Source organism: Palaemon carinicauda, chromosome 18, assembly GCF_036898095.1.
Source record: "Palaemon carinicauda isolate YSFRI2023 chromosome 18, ASM3689809v2, whole genome shotgun sequence".
NCBI classification, from domain to species: Eukaryota; Metazoa; Arthropoda; class Malacostraca; order Decapoda; family Palaemonidae; genus Palaemon; species Palaemon carinicauda.
Genome location: NC_090742.1, coordinates 31,998,282 through 32,007,336, shown reverse-complemented (window position 1 = coordinate 32,007,336; position 9,055 = coordinate 31,998,282). Strand labels below are relative to the sequence as shown.

Below are 9,055 nucleotides of genomic sequence, written 5' to 3'. Positions count from 1 at the left end.
CCCCTGTCCAACCTACTACTTATAATGCAGGTGGTGACTAAACTTTGGGTTAGATAATAGTCTATGATATGAGTAAAAGGATCTCCATGGCTGAGGTTTGGGGTTTTCTAAACGCTTCTGTTTCTCCCAGACATGTTATTTTAGGGGTAAGCTTATATTTGGGTCATTCAGTAAACTATTTTGAATGATGATGATCTATAATTGTTGAGATAATATATATTTCTCTTTTCTTTATATTTTCTTTTGGCGTTCATTAGATTTTATCAAATTTCTCTCCAATTTTGTTTTCGTCTCGTGTTACAGATTACACGCTTGCTGTAATCTTGCAGCATCATACTTGAGAATATACAACAAGCTCCCATTAGTCATCCGAAAGACAAGATATTGAGGCTTTCTAGAAGAAACTGAAGACTCTTGTTTTCTAAGTGTTTCGATAATGTAGATTTGACAATTAACACGGAATACCCTTGAGATACTCTCAATACCTAAGAATGTATACAGCAAACCGATATTGTAGGTCTTGTAGAGCGCAGGGTTCCCCTGTGTGATAGGACGAGGAAAGCATCCCTTAAATTAAAGTAAGCAATTCCACAACAGCACTGAAAAATAAATATTGACTGTACCTAGAGCTAGTTAGAGGCACCCATAGGGCAGTCTTGATTTATTATGAAACCTTAACTGAAATCTCTTTAACATTCGACCTATTTTTAAACGCATTTCAGGTAACGGGAAAAGGCAGAGATGACATCGAAACGACAGGGATTCGTTGCTCGGTCGGCGGCAGCTTTCGCCATAACGTGTCTCTTGTTCGTTGCTTCGTTTGTTTCCTGTCGCCCTCAGACTCGGACTCAGACTCAGAACTTGTTCTGTAAGTAGAAATGATTGTTTTCGATGTTATTCTAAACACACATACACCATATATATATATATATATATATATATATATATATATATATATATATATATATATATATATATATATACATATATATATATTTATATATGTAGTATATACATATATATATAAATATATATATATATATATACAAATATATATATATATATATATATATATATATATATATATATATATAATCAACTACAATGGCATTTACTACCGAATTCTACCTTGGGAATATATATCCACTGGACTTAATTTATGGTAATAGCTTCTGGCTGGGCAGAGATTCAAACTCGTGCCACTCAGCCAAAACTATGCCTGCGAGGACTCTACCAACTGAGCTATCAAGAAGAATTCATTTATGGTAATAGCTCCTGACTGGGCACATAGAACTCGTGCATTCAGCCGAAACTATGCTTGCGAGGACTCTACCAACTGAGCTATCAAGAGAGATAGCTCAGATGGCAGAGTCCTCACAGGCATAGGTTTCGGCTGAGTGACACGAGTTCGAATCTCTGCAGGTAGCTCAGTTAGTAGAGTTCTCGGAGCATAGTTTCCGCTGAGTGGCATGAGTTCGAATCTCTGCCCAGCCAGAAGCTACTACCATAAATGAATTCCAGTGGATATATTCTCTAGGTAGAATTCGGTATTAAATGCCATTTATATTGATGTTTACATTGATTAAAATCATGAGTGTTAGTGATATATATATATATATATATATATATATATATATATATATATATATATATATATAAATATATATATATATATATATATATATATATATATCTGTGTATGTGAGAGAGTTTGTATGTATTTATGTAACCATAGAGGCAAAGAAAGCATTAAAAGGGGAAAAGAAGCGGAAGATGGAATAACAATTGCTTTAATAATAGATGGGGAGAATTTCATAGAAGTAAAACTCATTGAGTTTACACAAAATGTCTCCAAGAATGCTTGGAAAAAGTTTATTATTATACTAATTCACAGAAAGGGAGACAATAAAGACCTGAAAAAATACTGTCAAATGATTTTACACTCTGCATATATAAATATTTACAAAGATCATATTAAGCTAAATAGAAAGATAACATAGACTTTAATGAATCAAGAGAGCAGGCAGGATTTAGAAGCAGGTATTCATCAACAGATGGCATAGTTCTCTTTATTGAATCATGGGAGGAATTGCAAAAGATGATAGAAGATTAGAATAAAGAAAGCAGAAATGTAGTCTATATGAGTAAAATTGAGATAATGTTCAATGAAAATGCAGAGACAACGAATAAAGGTTATGGTTAAACCTCTAGAGATCGTTAAAGAATGGTCATACACAAGACAGACAGTAAGTGTTCTCCCAGGACATGAGACCAAAATTAAAAGAAAGATAAACGTACTAAGTCACGAGACTATCACCAAACTACAGAGAGAGAGAGAGAGAGAGAGAGAGGAGAGAGAGAGAGAGAGAGAGAGAGAGAGAGAGAGGAGAGAGAAGAGAGAGAGAGAGAGAGACTTATACTGGAGCTAATGAAGCGTTTTCAATGACTACCTTTTTTAAAGAATAACTTTTTTTCCGCAGACAAACCTGGACTATGTCCCCAACACAACGGGCGTCATAGGCCTATGTATGAGGAACGATTAACAACTGCGACTCAGATGATGAATGCTTAGGACCTCAAAAGTGTTGTCCCTACGGTTGTCTGAGAGAATGCTTACTGCCAGGTGAGTGCCATCACTGAAACTAGTGAAGTGCAGGGGACGTAAAACTTGTGCTAACGATATTTGTATTTTAATTGAATAAATCAATGAATACATAGAGCCAAGCGTTTACTTATAAGAGCACTGCAATAAACCCATGCAGTCTGGCCCAAGAGTAGATATAGGTAACTGTTTAGTCAACCATGGCTTCCCGAGTAGCCGACAGTTAAGTTTTCTGACAATTGACCTTGAGGTATTAAGGCCTCCAAGCTATCAACCGGCATTTCTCATTACCCAACGACAAAAATACTATCGTTACAATTTAGGACTCAGATTATAATTGAATTGCCCAGTAACAGAGGTATTGCGTGGTAAACAATTAACACTGTTATGCTCATTGTGAAAATAGCCATGAGTGAAACTGAAACCTTTCTTTGGAGCACGTAGCGTACAATATGGCCTACTACATTTTACTTTTGGTTTCGTGCTTTGTTTATTGTGAGAAAGTTTGAGAAACCAGGCTTATGCATTTAAAGTAAATACATTTATTTTTTATTTGCTAACTGACTGCTGGTTATCTATATTTTCCAAAGGATAAATTCCTCCCAGGGATCCTGAAATTTGAAGTTTCTTCCTTCTCATGTTTCCCGAATTATTGCCACACATCATATCTATGTGGCCACACTCTCCCCTGTCTCTTCATTACCAAACATTTCCAAATGTCTGTCTATTAAGCTATAAGATATTGTGTTCATGTCATATCTACCTTGTTTTGTGTTTCCCTGAATGAAATCCTCAATTTGTGTGTTTTGTTCTCAAAATAAGAACCAAAATGACATAAAAAATAAGAAGCAAATCAATGTAATGACTTTTATCTACTCTCAATCACATGGGGATGTAGTATCATCTGTCAAGATTAAAGGGATAATGATTAACAACACATAACAACGGTTATCTCATTATTTATTTCTTGATTGGACTTATTGGGATGGGCACACGGACTTTGGGCTACAAATCCGGGCACTGGGACCAGTGAGGCCATTTCGAACTCTGCAGTTTTGTATGAAGTAAAAGTTAAGATATTAGACAGAAAGTAGGAAAAAAGGAAGAGAGAACGAATGGAAAGTAAATGGATAAAAATCAAGTGCAGCTAGAGGCCGAAATAATGTTACATGGTGCACTGGGCCTGGATAGTGCACATAACTCGGTGGCCACGCACTGCTACGGTTTATGTGTCCTAGGTAGCTATACCCACGGTCTAGGTATACAGTAGATACCCACGTCCCTGTTACATACACGATATCTTTCGGGATATTCACTCCGGGGGGTAGTAACCCCGTGATACCTCTACAGGTAAAATTCTCTGGTATATCACTCGCAGATATATCCCAAATAGAAAGATGCCTAGAGGAACTTCCATCAAGACGACATGGCTATCTCACCCAAAAATAGATTTTTCCTATGTCAAAATCCCTTATATGTGTCCTGAGTATACACACGGTCTAGGTATACAGCAGATACCCAATACAAAGAATATATTACCTAGATCGCAGGCAGTATGACCCTACAGGACAGCAGATTTTTTGGTGGGGTTTAATCGACAATGTTTTCGTCAAGGAATCTTCTCATAACAATATTAAGCTTGTTAAGCATAAGTTCTCATGATGCAGACTTGGCAAGTTTTGTCTGCACATACAGAATACTGCCAATCAATACAAATCAAGATTCTCTCTCTCTCTCTCTCTCTCTCTCTCTCTCTCTCTCTCTCTCTCTCTCTCTCTCTCATTGTTCTAGTTCTACTTGTGTACAATGGCAACAAAAGTCTCTCCGTGAATACAAGTAAACAAGCCTTAAACACAAACTCCTTTTCATATTTCTACGGTAGTAGTTATTACTTTTGTTTTCCTAAGCTCATTGCATCAGTTCATTTCTATACAACACATTTTACGTCAAAGATATTGATTTCAACACCTTTTTGCTTTGGCTGAATTTATTTACTTTATTTTTTCATTATCGCTGACATTTTCCAAAAGCTGACTCGGTCAACATTTTGCGTTGACCGTTATATTGGATTTTCATTAAAAGAAAAAAAAAGAACTTTTAAGAAACAAAATGTTTCCCTACATCTTTTAATTTTTCAAGTTTATCGTATTCTTACTGTAATGAAATTAGTTCTCTCTCTCTCTCTCTCTCTCTCTCTCTCTCTCTCTCTCTCTCTCTCTCTCTCTCTCTCTCTCTCTCTACAGAATAACTATTTTATAATGGAATAAAGGTTTTTGACTTTGACTTTGACTCTCTCTCTCTCTCTCTCTCTCTCTCTCTCTCTCTCTCTCTCTCTCTCTCTCTCTCTCTCTCTCTCTCTCTCTCTCTCTCTCTCTCTCTACAGAATAACTATTTTATAATGGAATAAAGGTTTTTGACTTTGACTTTGACTCTCTCTCTCTCTCTCTCTCCTCCTCTCTCTCTCTCTCTCTCTCTCTCTCTCTCTCTCTCTCTCTCTCTCTCCATTATCAGCATCTGAATGCATCTTGTCTGAGTGATTTCACATCTTGTTCACGGCTAATGCCTTTACCTATATATTCGTATCTATAACTATACACAGATTCTATTCAGTAAAACTTCAGTAAACAATTTCGGCTCACTTTAACTTACATAATCATAGTATAATTCTGCAAGTAAAAATAATAGCAACAATAGCAATAATGATAAAAATAATAATAATTGTAAAGATAATAATGATAATAATAATAATAATAATGCAATTATTGCAATATCTTTTATTTGTATCCTAAATAGAAATACTGTTCTGTACTTTACAGTTAGAAATTTATAAATAATAATAATAATAATAATAATAATAATAACTCTCTCGTACATTGCAGGAGACGAAATAGTTTGGTGCCCCGACTGGTGTAACGATGACGCTGAACACGTCTGCGCCAGCAATGGACAGACATATCTCAACTCTTGTCAACTACAATATACTACATGTACAATCAACCCTCAGCTGACCATGGCACACACAGGAGCCTGCAAAAGATGATCACCTTATTCCCCACATGTCTCTGGTGCTTCTCTCTTATATCTGTCACGAACCTATTCGTGTATACAGGGAATACATACGTACATACATACATACATACATACATATATATATATATATATATATATATACATATATATAATATATATATATATATATATATATATATATATATATATATATATATATATGTTTGTGTGTATACTCACACTGTTTATTCACACACACCCACACACACACACACACACATATATATATATATATATATATATATATATATATATATATATATATATATATATATATATACATATATATATATATATATATATATATATATATATATATATATATATATATACTTACCTGTTTATTACATGCATAACCTGATACTTAAATGCTGTTAGAACATATTGTCATATGAAATCTTTCTATTGTTCTTTTATATCAATGGGAAAAACGCAATAAACAATTAAGAAAACTATAGCTAACTATCTGTCCTTTTATTTAAACAAAATAATTTTCGAAGACTTTTTGAATGCTATGGGATATTATGAACGACACTTTGCATACAAGCTCTTTTCTTGTTCAATGGAAAATAAACTTCGCTCTATACAACAGAATAGGAGTTTTCGATCTACGATTTGCAAGAGAATTCGCGATCGGTACTTAATGAATTATCCATATATCATATGTTTCTATAATCTGTAGAGAGAGAGAGAGAGAGAGAGAGAGAGAGAGAGAGAGAGAGAGAGAGAGAGAGAGAGAGAGAGAGAGAGAGAGAGAGAGAGAGAGAGAGATGAAATAAAACTTTTATGTGGATTCAAATCCAAATGTATTTCCTGGGATGATCTAGTTCAGTTGTGTAAACTGGATACACAGTTGGATGCAATACTGGAATGGGATCTAGATCTGGACATTATCTAGAATAAATCCTGTCTGGATCCATATTTGGGAATGGTTGTAGTGGTTATACATGTGTATATTTATATACATACATACATATATATATATATATATATATATATATATATATATACATATATACACATATATATATATACATACATACATATATATATATATATATATATATATATATATATATATATATATATATATATATATATATGTATGTGTGTGTGTGTGTGTGTGTGAATCCAGGAAGAATTTATCAAAACCTAGAGCGGACCAAAAATCTGGGCATCATTTGTGATGTATCGGATCTAGAAACGTTCATAACTAGATACGGGTTCCCATCTAAGAGGAATCTAGATCCAGATCTAAGGATTGTTCTTGATCCACATGCATCCCACGTCAAGTGACCGCTTGTATTGGTCTTATCCTTGTAGGTAGCATTGAATCCTCATAAAAGTCCTTTATATCAGCGATTAAAAACAAAATGGGCGTAAAAGTGAAATTATAAAGTATAATCAGAACCATAGTTACGGCGTACAGAATTGCAAGAGCTCGTAGGGCCAGGCAATCTACCACAAAAAAATACCATAAAAAATAAATGTTTTCACATAATTACCTTAATTGGGTTTACTCGCTGTTGGACGTTGGCTTCCTAAAAAAAAAAAAAAAAAAATCAAAATTCGTGTACAGTATTGATCTCTAGGCCCGTAAGCTGTATAATCGAATAAATCATATATACGTTACGGCAATTCCGTATATGTTATCATGTAAGGATGTATCCAATTTTGGACATTAGGATGTTGTGTTGGAGGAAGTAAGCCCTATCAGCACACCCATTTTTTTCTTTTGCTTGCCGTATCTTTTATTTCACTTACAAGTGCTGATAACGGTGGGAATGACGATTAGGCGACTGTATATCTCAATTGATTCTTTTTTTTTTTCGTTATAAGGTTCTCCATAACATCTCATGCATATATTCGGTGGGACTTCAAAAGTTCAAACTTGCAGAGAATGCAGAGGCTGATATAAGTTTCTCGTCGTAGTTTATATAATGATATTTAGTTTTAGGTTGTTACTGATGTAAATATATTTTCAGCCATTCTGCCTCATATAGTTTATTTATTACAATTCCTCTCTGGACTATTTTTTCCAAAATATAGTTGATTATAGCTTAGCTAATAATAATAATAATAATAATAATAATGATAATAATAATGATAATAATAATAATAATAAAATTGCTTGCCTTATCTTTATGTTATTTTTCATCTCATCCTTACCTCTCTTGTATAGTAAAGGAAAACAAATAATATATATATATATATATATATATATATATATATATATACACATATATATATATATATATATATATATATATATATATATATACAGAGAGAGAGAGAGAGAGAGAGAGAGAGAGAGAGAGAGAGAGAGAGAGAGAGAGAGAGAGAGAGAGAGAAGTTGCACTGACCAATTTTTCATTTTGAGACATGTACAGCAATGCGTAGAATATAGAAATCCCATTTTTTATGGCATTTGTGGACTATGAAAAAGCTTTTGATAGTGTGCACCGGCCAATTTTGTGGAGAGTCCTGCGTTATTATGGAGTTCCTCTTAAATATGTGATGTTGATAAAGTCTATTCATGAGCATAGCAAGTACAAAGTTAATGTTATTGGAGTCTTGTCAAATTAATTTCCAGTGAACAGCGGAGTATTCCAAGAAAATGTGTCGTCACCTATGTTGTTTATCTTCTTAATGGATTTTGTAATGCGTAGAACAGTCAGAGATGGTGGAGAAGGATTGGACTGGATTGGTGATAGGAATTTAGCAGACCTAGAGTAGGCTAATAATGCTGTCCTTGTTAGCAGAACTCCATAGGATTTGCAATGCTTGCTTACCAGAATGCGTGAAATATCACACGAGGTTGGTCTCAGGATAAATAGAAGAAAGACAGAGATGATGAGAACGGAGTATGCAATGGAAGATGAAGTATCATTGGAAGGAGAAAGGACTGAGGTAGAATCTTTAAAGTATTTAGGAACTATGATCTCCAATACAGGGGCTTTAGAATAAAATTTTAGTGAAAGATTGAAAAAAGCAAATCAGACAATGGCAAGGTTAAGTAAAATTTGGAAATCAAATCGGCTGAAAATACATATAAAAATCAGACTACATATCAGTTTAGTGAGATCGGTGTTACTCTATGGACATGTGTCTTGGTATGACAAGGAAACAATCTCCAATAGATTTAGTAGATTTGAGAACAAATCCCTCAGAAGGATATTGGAAGTTAAATTGCTGGACAGGATTAGAAATGAAACTATAAGAGAGATTACTCGAGTCCCATATGTGGATGAAATCATGATGAGGTGTAGATGGAGATGGTTTGGGCATGCTCCTCGCACTCCCCAAGAGAGATTAGTTCACCAAACGGTCAACTAGGCTCCACAAGGCACTAGAAGAATTGGAATACCCAGGCCTACATGGTTG

At 34.3% G+C, this 9,055-nt stretch overlaps 1 long non-coding RNA gene across 2 annotated transcripts in view; it reads left to right on the top strand.

The window, feature by feature from the left end:
* The window catches only part of LOC137657036 (uncharacterized), a 10,194-nt gene extending 4,457 nt beyond the window's left edge, over positions 1-5,737 (top strand). For both annotated transcript variants that reach the window (XR_011047084.1, XR_011047085.1), the window contains exons 2-4: positions 723-868; positions 2,481-2,623; positions 5,482-5,737. This is a non-coding gene — a long non-coding RNA (uncharacterized lncRNA). The remainder of the gene's footprint in view (positions 1-722; positions 869-2,480; positions 2,624-5,481) is intronic.
* The last annotated feature ends 3,318 nt before the right edge of the window (positions 5,738-9,055 follow it).